Raw genomic sequence first — 14,052 nt, forward strand, 5'->3', positions numbered from 1 at the left:
AGCTAGGCGCGAAGGTAGCTGCGGAATTGACTGGAGGAGATGATGGCTACGACGCTGAGAAGATATGCGAGCCAGAACTGAGGGGGATAAACGGAGAGAGAGAGGCGCGGCGGTGGTGTAGCTTGAGCTTGCTTTGTTATGCAAATGAGAAAGAATGAGAGAGATAGGGGATGTGTTCTACTGGTTTAATGTTTAAAAAAGAGGAGAAGAAGGAGAAGGTAGCTGCGGCGGTTAGGGTGGCCAGCGGTGGCGCTGTGGGTGAGGAAAGGAGAAGAAAAAGCTCGTCGACGGAGAGGGGAATGTTAGGTTTAGCTCGTTTGATTTGTGTGTTGTGAATAAATGGAGTTCGGGCACAAACTTGACTACAAGGATCATAAATGCAGAATATCAACCTTTTCGATGGAATATTTTAAATTATAGAAAGATTTTTTGTCGGTAACTATTTTTTACGAAAAAAATTAATTTTTCTAACAGAATTATTGATGAATTCTCTTTTCTGTTTATAATTTATGTTAATTCATTTTTTTTTGTTTCTGACAAAAAATTACTCACAAATTTCATCTATATTTTCATGGAATAAAATTTGTTAAAAATATTCGTCTATAATAAATAATTTTTTAGTAGTGTTGAATACTTATGTTCGAATCCATACTTTCAAATTTTGACTAACTAAAAACATCCCACAAAAGCTTTTGCCTCCATAAATATCTTTTCTTGTCTCCTTTTCTAATCTTCAGTTACTATCATTAAAATTTGTATCATTTTTAAGTATTTTATAATTCTTATTTGTGATGGATATCAGTAACTAAGAAAAGGGGTTGAATCTTGGCCTATTTTTATTTTACTTTTTAACTGGGATTTTATTGCGACACTTTAAGTAGAAAATCAAGAGATACTTTGGTTTTGTCTCTTGACATGGTAGGAGGCAAAATAGAGTTACGAGCAAGGTGTGTTACAGTGAAGTATAGCTGAATAGAAGAATCAGGAGATACTTTTATTTTGTCTCCTAAAGTACAGAACCAGAAACAGAGAAGAGAAAGAGAAGTGACACGGCCATATATCTTGGTTTGGCTACTTAGTGCAATGCAGCTTACATCCAGTCTACATCACAATAATGACAGAATTTCACTATCTTTCAACAAAATTACAATCATCAATTCTCCTTAGGATTCTAACTAATCCTATATGGGACAAATCCAGTTTCTAACTCAAACTAGACTTGACTTGGAACTCACCCTAGTTTTCAACAGTAAAGTGCTAACCCAACTTGTAAGGGAATCCCCTCAAGATCATGACAACAAAATAGAAAAACTTACAAAGAATTTCTGAAATAAACATAGGTTTTTCTCCAAGTCTAAATCTCTTGCCTTTTTCCACTCAATGACTTTTTCATACAATCCTCAATGTATTACCTTTTTCCATTGAAAACAAAGAAAGACTAAATTGAGAAAATAAGACATTCAATGAGAACCATGAAGGAGAAGAATGGATAGCTCAGTGAGCTATGAAAACCCAAACTTTGTGCTTTCTCTCCTTATTTCAATTCTTGGCTGTTCACCCTTTTAATAGAGGAGTGAAACTTCCAGGACTTGAAACTTGCTTCAGCACTTATTTGACTTCTTCTCCTAAACATCAGAAGCAGCAGCGGCATGATAGAGGAGAGATAGGGTAGAAGCAATGACTTAACCATACATGCATCCATACCTTCTATCTTCTCTTTCAACCTTTTTCATCTTGCTTGTTGAATCTAAATCCTTCATTCTTGCTTTGACTCCAAGTCAGATTCTTGAACATTGTTTCACAGCAGAGCTCCATGATCTTCAATATTTTCAACTTTCTACTTCTGTGCTTGCAAAGAGAGGATTTCTTCATCGAGTTTCAATGAAACACAAATGTGAAAACTTCTTTTTTTGTGATTTGCCCTTCGGATGTGATCTTAACTTTTGCCCTAGCTTCTTTGACTTACTCTTCTTTGCTTGGATTTGGAAACTTGCTTTTTTGTTCTTTAATTTTGCCCTAACTTAGAGCTCCCCCTTTTTCTTACTTTTTCTTCTGAAAAATCACGTGGGGTTGGACAAAGAGAAGAGAGAATTTGGTTTCGGTGGTAGAGTCTGGTTCAAATTGAGATGAAATTGAATTACTTAGTTAGCAACTAAGTTAAATGAATGGATTTGGATGTGGACCACCGATTTGGGCTTGTTTATGATCTTGGGCCAATTGCTTTCTTTTTTTCCTTGTTTTGGTCAGATTGTTTGCTTTCATTTTCTGATGGAGATTAGCCACTCTTTCTTTCAATTGAATATATGATATGAGTACTTTGTTTGATCAATATTGGGCTTCATTTGTTTATGTCTATTTTCTTGCTTCATTATGTCTGTTTTGATTAACTTAATTTTCTACACACTTAACAAAATAATCAAGCACATAATTAGATTTTAATCTAATATTAATATTTAGACATCATCTATAAAATATTATTAGTTTTTCAAACTCAACAATTTGTAAAGTTATTCATTTATTAATATACTAGTGTCATATTTCAAGAATATTTATATTTACAAATTTCATTCAATATAAATGCTATTATATAACTTTTTTTTGTTAAAATCCTCTCCTTTTCCCCAAAGTTTTGTCTCAATTCTGCCACTGTCAGAAAAAAGCATAAATTCATGAAAGATAAAATCAAATTAAAGGAGATATAAACGAAGACAATAGTTTCAAAGAGCCTGTCTTTTCAATTTGTGGAAAGACTCATTTAGAACATAACTACAAAGTAGTATTCTTGTTAGTATGTTTCAATCTTGAGTTACATGAGATAGAGATAAGAAATCATTTATCATTAGTAATTGATGTGCAAAAATTGAATCCAGAGTAAAATCTTAAGTTGTTATATCGTTGTCATTATAGTACACTCCGAATACTAGCTTCCATAATCAAATTTGAAATAATAATAAAAGGTTCTTTAAACCTTCTAAAAGTTAAATTTGGAGTTTAGACTCGAGTCGTATTTCAAGAAAGGATTGTATAGATTAAGGAAAAATATAGGTAGACATTGAAAATACTAAACAATGTGAAGAATAAATATATCGGATGTTCATTTCACTAGGTGTACGAATGGTTATTTTAATATTAAGATTTAGGTAGGTAATTTGGAAGTGTAGTATATTTTTATTTGATTGGTGGTTGTTCATGTTGTTCAAGATGGTCATTGTTTACCTAGCATTCCCCATAGATTAATTATGGATTGAAGAGTTTTGGGTGCATTCTAAGAAAACAAATTAAAAAGGAGAATTAGCAACGAAATTACAAATTAAAGCAATTAAAGTAAACAGGGCTAAAGGGAATTAAACTGGAACTTGGCTTAGACATATTTTTTAGGATTATCTATGGTCACGGTAATAGCTAGTAAAAAAGGATGACGATAGATCTATGGTCACGATTTTGGACCTATGGTCACGATTTTTTACCGTGGCCATAAGTCTATGGTCACGATTTTTTTATCTATGGTCACGGTTTCTGTGGTCACGGTTTCAATTTTCAAATTCTGGCACTTTAGGCCACGTTTTTTTACCATAACCATAGTCTTATCTATGGTCACAGTTTTCTCTGTGACCATAGCCTCTATGGTCACCCCACCTTAAAATTGTGACCATAGCCTTATCTATAGTCACCCCATCTTAAAACCGTGACCATAACCTTATCTATGGCCACGGTTTTCTCCGTGACCATAGCCTATGGTCACGATTTTTCGCCGTGACCATAGCCTCTATGGTCACCCATCCTTAAAACCGTGACCATAACCTTATTTATGGTCACGGTTTTTACCCTAACCATAGCCTTATCTATAGTCACCCTATTTTAAAATCGTGACCATAATTTACTCTGTTTTTTTAGATTTATTTTTTTAAAGCATAATCAGATCCTAAAATTATGATAATCACAAAATAAATGTATCTATTACATGTATAATTTATCCATTACATATAATACCAAGTAAAAGCTCTTAAAAAATTACAAAAGACATCAAAATATTATATTGTGAAAACAAAAATATTCTCTAATATAGTACATATTCTTCTCATCCTTTGAAAACCAAAAAAAAAAAAAATTCTTCTCTAATTTGTTCGATCATCTTGTAATGTTTTTCACCTGCAACCCAAAAAAAAATTGAACAATTGAACAATTGATTAGAAATTAGTTAGAACATGACAAATTACATTAAAAAAACACACAAACACATTAGAGTATTAGACACACAAGATCTAAAAAATCTGAAACAGTTGATCGCTTTGTTTGAGTTTGAAAAAGCGATTAGAAAAAGAGAACAGAGAATGATACCTTCACTTTCAGCAAGGTCAGCTACTATCTTGAAGAATTCCAAGCCTTTGGTGAAAGTCTTTACTTTCCATGTCCTCTTCAGTTTAAATATGCCATCTTCTTTTACCAAATTCCACTCAGAAACCTAACCAGAAAATGTCAATTTCCAAAACACTTTAAGTTGAAAAAGCTTTATTTTGATGATGATGATTATGATGATTACAAATAAATGTGTGGCATCAAAGTGTGTGCTGCATCCTCGTCATCAGTCGTAGTTCCTTCAGATTGCATGGCACACACTTCTTATCTTTGAGACCTAACAAAGGGAAAAAAAGTTATATATGACAGCATGAACAATGAGATTATAGAATATAGTGTTTGATAAAACTAGACTCTTTCATGAGATATGAACAAATCAGATATCACACAAAACAAAATATCTCAAATCAATTTTCATGACACAAGAAGCTCATAGATAAACATAGGGAATAACGGAAAAAATAGAAAAGAAAAAGTATCTAAGGAAGCATAGCTACTATCACTATAACAAATTGTTGATTAAAGGAGATATAACTGAATCAAGGATATCATATAACTGATCAAGCAAAGAGCGAATTATCTTTTCAGAACCCCCAAAAAATTAAAATAAACTACATGTTTTATTTGACTCATTATGAACAGATTCATTGTCAACTTCTTGTTCATCTGTGGTCTGGGGTTTTTTTGACTCATTATCACTCTTAGGTGAACCTGTAATGGAGAAATAAAGTAATAGCAGTTAAACCATAATCTATTTGTAGTCACCTGAACTATATAACTCAAAATTTATCCCTCAGAAAGAATAATGATCAATAATGACCTTTCCATAACCTTATGTAAAGATACCTCAAAATTTTATATATATTAACAAATAAATATACCTTTATCTTCAAGCTTATCCCAATCTTTATCCCAGTCAGTAGCTCCTTCCTGGATACCAGGTTGCCAACCTTAAAAGGAAAAAATTGAGTGACACCAGAGAATATAAAAATAACATAACATGAATGCAATGCAATTACTTTTTCAAAATAAAAGAGCTAGTTGAAGAGAACACATGGACCTACTGGAAACCACAAAGCAAGGAGAAATAACAAAGAAAATAAGTAAAAGGGGATAACATGATAACTATCTATGTATCAATAGGCAAACTATACACTTAGCGAGAGAACAAACACTAAGTGACTTCATTCTACATGAATGGGAACAGTTTTTGTAATCTTATTCGATATAATAGAAGAAAAATGCAACTGCAAACTTAAGTAATTATTTTGGAAAGCCAACAACAAATTCAAGGTTCATGATAATCAGTAACAAATTTCAGCAACACTTTCAGCAACAAATTACTTTCAGCAACAAAATCAAAGTGCAGTGATGCAGCAACAAAAATTGAAACATAAAGAACAGGGGTAAAATAACTCACCACACAAAGAAAGGACTGGCAGTGATTCCGGCTACACCCGCGTGATACCGGTGACCAGACGGCAGACCTGATGGCGGCAGAAGCTCGGTGCGGTGGCTGGCCCTCAATAGCGGCGATCCCAGTTCCTCATTCTTACCCATTCCGTTCTCCCTCTCTCCCGCAGCAGCAACGGCAATGGCAGAGCCTTCACAGCGGCGACTGTGGCTCGATGGCAGTGACGCGGATGGCATCCTTCGTGTTCTGTCTCCCCGTCTCCTCAGGCTTCTCCGGCAATGGCGAGAAAGACGGCGACACGGGCTTCCTCCAACTGCGGCGATGACGCATGCAGTTCGGTGGCTTCGCGGTGGCAGGGCGCGACGACTCGACGATTCGGCAGCGGCGATGACCTCTCCTTCTGCCGGCGACGTTCCTCAATGGGGGGTTTGGTGGCTGCTGATGGTAAAAAAGGGAAGTGTGGTGGTGAATGGCGGTGAGGCAGTGAAATTAGGGTTAAGTTAGGGTTAATGGGTTTTAATTTGGGAAGTTAGGGTTAAATTAAGGTTTTGCTTTGCGAATTAGAATTTAGGTAGAATATTAATTTAAAACAAAATTTAATTCAATAATAATATCTATAAAAATATTATTTAATTATTAATTTAAAATTTATTTTTAAATAAATACTCTAATTTAATTATTATTATAAATAATTTATTATTTAATTTTCAAAAATTTGGGGTGACGACGGACAACAGGAGACGAGCATGACGACCCATGACGTGCGACGGACGACGCAGAGAAGCTTGTGATGTATAGAGGGATTGGAGGCGACCGATTGGACAGTAGATAGACGACCAGACCATAAGGACGGCGGCAGTGAGAAGAATGGCAGTGACGATGGAGGCTAGGGTTGAGTTTGACGGACGCAGCGTTGATAAAGGCTAGGGCTTCCTTTTTCTTTGGGGACTGGGGAGAAGGAAGGAGAAGGGAGAAAGGAGGCTCTAGGGCTGGCGGCACTCGCATGCTTTCTGAAGCGATACGGCGTCGTTTCATTTGAACTAACCTGGTTCCGATTCGGTTTGACCGGCCAGTTTAGCGATTTGCATCCAGTTTTTGAATCAACTATTTTACCTAAAGAACCGAACCATAAAACATATCGGTTCACAGTTAGACCGGTTCGACCGGTCTAATTTTCAGAACCATGCTAGCGATTGATGACCAGAGGAGAGGGGCTGGCGACAAACGACGTAAAGACCATAGAAACCTTTAGGTTACTCTCCAAAACCGTGACTACAGACCCTTTTAGGTCATCCTTTTTTGAAAAACCGTGATCATAGACCATTTAAGGTCACTCCCCAAAACCGTCACCATAGACCTCTTTAGGTCACCCCAAAAAATCGTGACCATAAACCCCCTTTAGGTCACCCTTTCTTAAAATCGTGACCGTAGATTCTTTTAGGTCAACCCTCAAAACTGTGACCATAGATGTCTTTTGGTCACGGTGAAAAACCGTGACCATAGACCACTTTAGGTCACCCCCAAAACCATGACCATAGACCCTTTTAGGTCACCCTTTTTTGAAAAACCGTGACCATAGACCATTTAAGGTCACCCCTGAAAACCGTGACCATAGACCTCTTTAAGTCACCCCAAAAAACTATGACCATAGACCCCTTTAGGTCACCCTTTTCGTAAAACTGTGACCATATATGACTTTTGGTCACGGTGAAAAACCGTGACCATAGACCATTTTATGCCACCCCCAAAACCGTGACCATAGACCCCTTTAGGTCACCCCCAAAACCGTGACCATAGATCCTTTTAGGTCACCCTTTTTTGAAAAACCGTGACCATAGACCTCTTTGGGTCACCCCAAAAACCATGATCATAGACCCCTTTAATTCACCCCAAAAAACTGTGACCATAGATCCTTTTAGATCACCCTTTTTTGAAAAATCGTGACCATAGACCCCTTTAGGTCATCCCCCAAAAATCGTGACCACAGACCCTTTTAGGCCACTTTTTTTTAAAAAACCGTGACCATAATTTTTTTTTTGTCACGGTAAAAAATCATGACCATAGACTCTCTATAGTCACGATTTTTTACCGTGACCAAAAAAACCGTGGGCATAGACCCAAAATATTGTAGTATCACTGCTATTTTACTTATGTTAATAAAAGAGAGTAAATTATTCTAACAAGTCAACCACAATATTGTGATAGTAATTATTAAAGTTTGTCAACTAATTGAACTAACAAGATCCAAACCAATCAACCATCAATAACATAGAAGATCAATTGGAATTATGCTAACCTAGCCAGACTAATTCGGATCAATCCTATCGGTGAAGTTGTCTTATTACGTTAACCTATAATAATGATGAAGTTTACTAGAGTTTCTCAACTAACTAACAAAATTCTAACCAGTCAACCACCAATAATATGCAAGGCAGTTAAAGTGATGTTAATTAGGCCAATTCAACCACCTTAATTACAATTAATTAAGACCAATTGTGTAGCTGAAGACTAACCAAGCTCATATTCCAAAACCAAATAAGTAAATTACTCTATTTTTAAATTAGACATTTTAACAAACACATAATAAGCATGATTAAAACATAAACTTGCAAGTAATTAAAGTCTAAGTCTAAGATTACCAAATTTGCAATAACATAAAATCAATACAAAAAAACAAATTCAAAATACCTAAAAAAATTATTCACTAAACTCAAATTAAAAGTCCAAACACTAATTCATAACATGAAGTGAAATAAAACAAAAAAAAGTGCAAACCAAATGAAAATGGAACGAAATGATAACTTAGAGATTGAACCTTGCAACATTTAGTTAATATTAAAGTAAAAAATCTAACATAAAACCAAACCCTAATTCTAAAGAGACGAGAGAACTTTTTTCTCTAAAAATTCTAGTAAAAACATAAAACTAAACCTAATAAGAACCTAAAACTATTTTACCCTTGTTCCCTTTAATATTTGGGGGGTCTTTGGGCCCAAAACGTGATCTCACGTGCTTTACTTAAGCACGTCATGTGTTTGCGCAGCCGCGTAAGTGGCAATACTTAGCGCATTGATGAGCGGATAATTTATACGCTTTTTGGCATTATTTTTACATAGTTTTTAGTATATTTTAGTTACTTTTTATTATATTTTTATTAGTTTTCATTCAAAAATCATATTTCTGGATTTTACTATGAGTTTGTGTGTTTTTCTGTGATTTCAGGTATTTTCTGGCTGAAATTGAGGGACTTGAGCAAAAATCTGATTCAGAGGCTGAAGAAGGACTGCATATGCTGTTGGATTCTGACCTCCCTGCACTCGAAATGGATTTTCTGGAGCTACAGAAACCTAAACGGCGTGCTCTCAATTGCTTTGGAAAGTAGATATCCAGGGCTTTCCAGAAATATATAATAGTCCATACTTTGCCCGAGTTTTGACGATGCAAACTGGCGTTCAAACGTCAACTTCCTGCCCTATTCTGGAGTTAAACGCCAGAAACAGGCTACAACCTGGCGTTTAACTCCAAAAAGAGTCTCTACACATGAAAGCTCAATGCTCAGCCCAAGCACACACCAAGTGGGCCCGGAAGTGGATTTCTACATCATTTACTTATCTCATGTAACCCTAGCTACTAGTTTAGTATAAAAACTAATTTTAGTGATTTATTTTAGATCTATGCTTAGTCTTTGAATAATTTTATGTTCAGAGACCTTTGGGGGGCTGGCCATTCGGCCATGCCTGGACTTTCATCACTCATGTATTTTCAACGGTAGAGTTTCTACACACCATAGATTAAGGTGTGGAGCTCTGCTGTTCCTCATGAATTAATGCAAAGTACTATTATTTTTCTATTCAACTCAAGCTTATTCTTATTCTAAGATATTCATTCGCACCCAAGAACATGATGAATGTGATGATTATGTGACACTCATCACCATTCTCACCTATGAACGCGTGCCTGACAACCACTTCCGTTCTACATGGAAATAAGCTTGAATGTGTATCTCTTAGCCTCCATTCCAAAAGATCGGAGTCTTCGTGGTATAAGCTAGAATTATTGGCGGCCATTCCTAAGATCCGGAAAGTCTAAACCTTGTCTGTGGTATTCTGAGTAGGATCTGGGAAGGGATGACTGTGACGAGCTTCAAACTCGCGAGTGTTGGCTGTAGTGACAGACGTAAAAGGATCACTGGATCCTATTCCAACATAATCGAGAACCGACAGATGATTAGCCATGCGGTGACAGTGCATTTGGACCATTTTCACTGAGAGGATGGGATGTAGCTATTGACAACGGTGATGCCCAACATACAGCTTGCCATGGAAAGGAGTATGAATGATTGGATAAAGACAGTAGGAAAGCAGGGGTTCAGAAGGAACACAAGTATCTCCATATGCTTATCTGAAATTCCTATCAATGAATTACATAAGTATCTCTATCATATCTTATATTTTATTTATATTTTAATTATCAAATCTCCATAACTAATTGAATCCACCTGACTGAGATTTACAAGATGACCATAGCTTGCTTCAAGCCGACAATCTCCGTGGGATCGACCCTTACTCACGTAAGGTTTATTACTTGGACGACCTAGTGCACTTGCTGGTTAGTTGTATCGGAATTATGAAAAATAATTAAGAGTCAGAACGTGCGTACTGAGTTTTTGACGCCGTTGCTGGGAATGAACAATCACGATTTCGTGCACCACGCATGCAGTCGTCCGCATGTACCAGCTTCTAGCTACTGCATAGGCGAGCAACCACGTGTACAGCACTGACAAGGTTGATTTGCTTTGTTTTGTGATCTTATCAACTTTTAAGTCATGGTCCTTGTTAATATTTGCAGTTATGCAGAGAAGATAGATTGAAATGAATTAATGAAAATAAAGAATGAATGATAGAAGGATTGAAGAGAGATTGACAAAGAGTAGAGAGAAAATCAAATTTGTATTACGTTTTGGAAACTAAGCATTAATGCATTACTTGGAATAGAAGCCAACTGCTATATATAGGAAGTTTACTAACTAACTCTAACAGAACAGTTTCTATGCTAACTTTCTAATAGATTCTAACTAACCATTCTCTAATACAACTCTTCTTTCTTGATCTTTATCTTTATCCTTCATGGCCCCCTCAAACTAAGAGTGGGATATGAGCTCACTCGAAGTTTGCTACAAAATTTGGTAAAAAGAGTGATAGAGATTGGTTTAGTAAAGATGCCAACTACTTTATCTTAAGAAGGAATGTTGCTGACGATTACTTTTCATTGAGTTACTTGATCTCTAATAAAATGGAGGTCCAATTCAAAGTGCTTAGACTTGCTATGAAAAATGGGATTGGTTGCAAGTACACAAGCACTTTGATTATGACAGTATATAGTTGGAGGTGCTGTAAGGGAGTGATGTAATTCTTGAAGTAGGTTCTGTGTCCAAATCAATTCAGATTGAGCTGCTGCTAGTGCAGGAAACTCTGCTTCGGTACTTGATCTACTAACAACATGTTGTTTATTACTCTTCCAAGCAATCAAATTGGTGCCCAAGTATACATAATATCCTATAATAGATTTTAGATCATCTGCATCAGCTTCCCAATCAGCATTTGAAAAGGCAAATAATTTCGAGTCAGTACAAGATGTATAAAGGAGTCATTGATCCATGGTGCCTTTGATGTATCTGAGAATACATTTCAGTGCTCTCCAATGGTACACTATAGGATTATGCATGTATTGACATATTTTGCTGACTGCATATGTCAAATCAGGCCTTGTCAGTGTCAAATACTAGAGTGCACTTACAATAAATCTGAATAGTTTAGGATCTTCAAAGTGTGTTGAATCTAAAGAGCTTAATTTTTTAGAATTAACCATTGGAGTAGGAGCTGAATTGTCATGTGTCATGAAGAATTTGTGTTATTAATGTATGTTGCTTCTAAATCAAGGAAGAAATTGAATTTGCCAAGATCTTTTAAAGAGAATATTAAATGTAATTGTTGAATTAGTAATTGAAGTTTGATATCATTGTTATCAGTTATATCGTCAATATAAACACAAAGAAGGGTAATAGAATTAGTATAACACCCTTACTATCATAATGTCATGCTTTTGGCTGTGCCACTCTGATAGTTAGGAGTATTACGATGACTTTCATATACTTAATAATAAAATATAAGCCTTTGTAAAATTCGATATTGTATAACTATTCTTTTAAAAACTAATATAACAATATTGTGTAAGAAAAACACAATTAAACATCTTCGTAAGCTTCTTCATCCGATTCCTAAAAAGATAAAGCTATAGGGGGTGAGAACTTAACCACATGGTCTCACCACAAATTTTTAGAGTTATCATAAAAAGATATTTAAAAAAAAAACTGTTTTCAAGCACAGTTGTTGTCTTATGAATCTTTTAAAAACTAATGGTTTAACATCCAAAAAAAAATGCAAAACCTTTTTAAAAGAAATTAGTTAATTATCCAAAATCCAAAACCTTTCTTTTCTTATAAGAAAATCTTAAAAGTTTCTTAGACTATATGAATGACGAACCTGTTCCAAGCATATGTTCATTAAGTCTATGCTGAACCAGCTTGATTTTTCATACTTAACTAAATCTTAATAAAAAACCAATCATGTCCTCCAGTCCATCACATAATCAATCAACACTATCATCATCTCGTCACCAATACTCAATCACAAAAGTACCACATCAGAAACAACTCTCGGCACCTCCTCTACCTGCCAGAGGGATCTCTCAGAAGCAAACACAGGCAAAACAGATAACGAGAGCACAGGTATAGATAGCAGTTACAACAAATAGCTCAGATAGCAGTTAATAACAGTTAAGCAATTAGGCAAACCAAAACAAATTCAAACTCAAACAAAGCATGCAAATGCATATGATGCATGTCTGCCCTATGACTGATGAGTCTCATCTGTCAGTTATATAGCCAAACCCGACATGTCTGGTAGCGAATCCTGGATAGAACACCAAACACGGAGCAAGTGGGAGCAAACCGTAACCCTTGCATCTCACCCGCGTACCCAGAACAAGGGTAACCACCTCACCCGTTACCTCTTACCCAGGCGGTGTTAGAATTCTCAACCCGGAGTAAGTGGTGACAGAACTCAACCCTCGGCTCTTACCTGTGTCTCGAACTTTTATCTGGAGCAAGTGGACAACGCCACTACCTCTTACCAGGTCACATATATCTCAATCAAATTCAATTTTATTTTCAAATCCATTTTCAATATCATTCAATTCATTCAATAATCATACTTTAAAATCAATCCTCATCATCCTTCATTCCTTATTATCACACCTTCCATTTCGTTCATCAATAATTCAAACTCAAAACACAATTCATTCTTTTCTAAATAAATTAAACTCAAAATGTAATCCTTTTCTTAATAACTCAAAATCAAATCATAAAATTCTTAAATCCAAATCTTTCTAAATAACCACTTCAAATGAAGTCTCTAATTTTTATAAAAATTTTGGCAGCATTGTAAGACCCCAGATTTTTAAAAATTAAATAATAAATTATTTATGATTTATTATATTTAATTAAGATTATATTTAACAAATTATGGTATCAGATCTGTCTTTCCTATAGAGCCTGAGGAATGGACTGACTATGCTTCAGTTGCATACTCTGAGCATCTGTCATGTTGCAGGTCTTGTCCTGATGACGAGAATTAGAGTTTTATGCACATGATTGCATATTGATTAATGCCGTTAGTCTACAATTGTATACATCACAGTATTAAGTTTGGCCGACTTAATACTGATGGTTTATGTATATGAGAGCACTAACAGGTTATCGTTGGCGAAATAGAAATAATAGGTAACGCATATTGTGGGGTTTGGAAAATATTAGAAGTTGAAGTTTGGGAAGTTAAAGCTCTGAAGTTGGTACGAGATTAGTGTGTGGACGTGAAGCACATCGTTTTAAGCCCGCCTATTTTATAACCTTCCGCCGTCTTACTTTACCATCGCATATTTGAACCATGTCATCTTTTACATCAAGTTTGCCTTATAACCTCTACTTTGCATCGCACTTCCACCCTTATATCTTTATGCCATATGAAAATCTAAGTATTTGAAATTGTATGTATATATACTAAGATTAAGATATCTTTCTAAATAACCACTTCAAATGAAGTCTCTAATTTTTATAAAAATTTTGTAAGTGGAGTAAGATCCCAGATTTTTAAAAATTAAATAATAAATTATTTATGATTTAAAATTTTAGTAATTAAATAATAATAAGGATTTTGGATTTTATA

At 35.3% G+C, this 14,052-nt stretch overlaps 1 long non-coding RNA gene across 1 annotated transcript in view; it reads right to left on the minus strand.

Annotated features, from left to right (window-relative positions):
* LOC110271186 overlaps nucleotides 4,009–14,052 on the minus strand; it is a 12,719-nt gene continuing 2,675 nt past the window's right edge. Inside the window, exons 2-4 of the long non-coding RNA XR_002361599.1 lie at nucleotides 12,481–12,484; nucleotides 4,339–4,835; nucleotides 4,009–4,149 (exon numbers count right to left, since the gene is read on the minus strand). This is a non-coding gene — a long non-coding RNA (uncharacterized LOC110271186). The remainder of the gene's footprint in view (nucleotides 4,150–4,338; nucleotides 4,836–12,480; nucleotides 12,485–14,052) is intronic.

This window comes from Arachis ipaensis, chromosome B04 (genome assembly GCF_000816755.2).
Source record: "Arachis ipaensis cultivar K30076 chromosome B04, Araip1.1, whole genome shotgun sequence".
NCBI classification, from domain to species: Eukaryota; Viridiplantae; Streptophyta; class Magnoliopsida; order Fabales; family Fabaceae; genus Arachis; species Arachis ipaensis.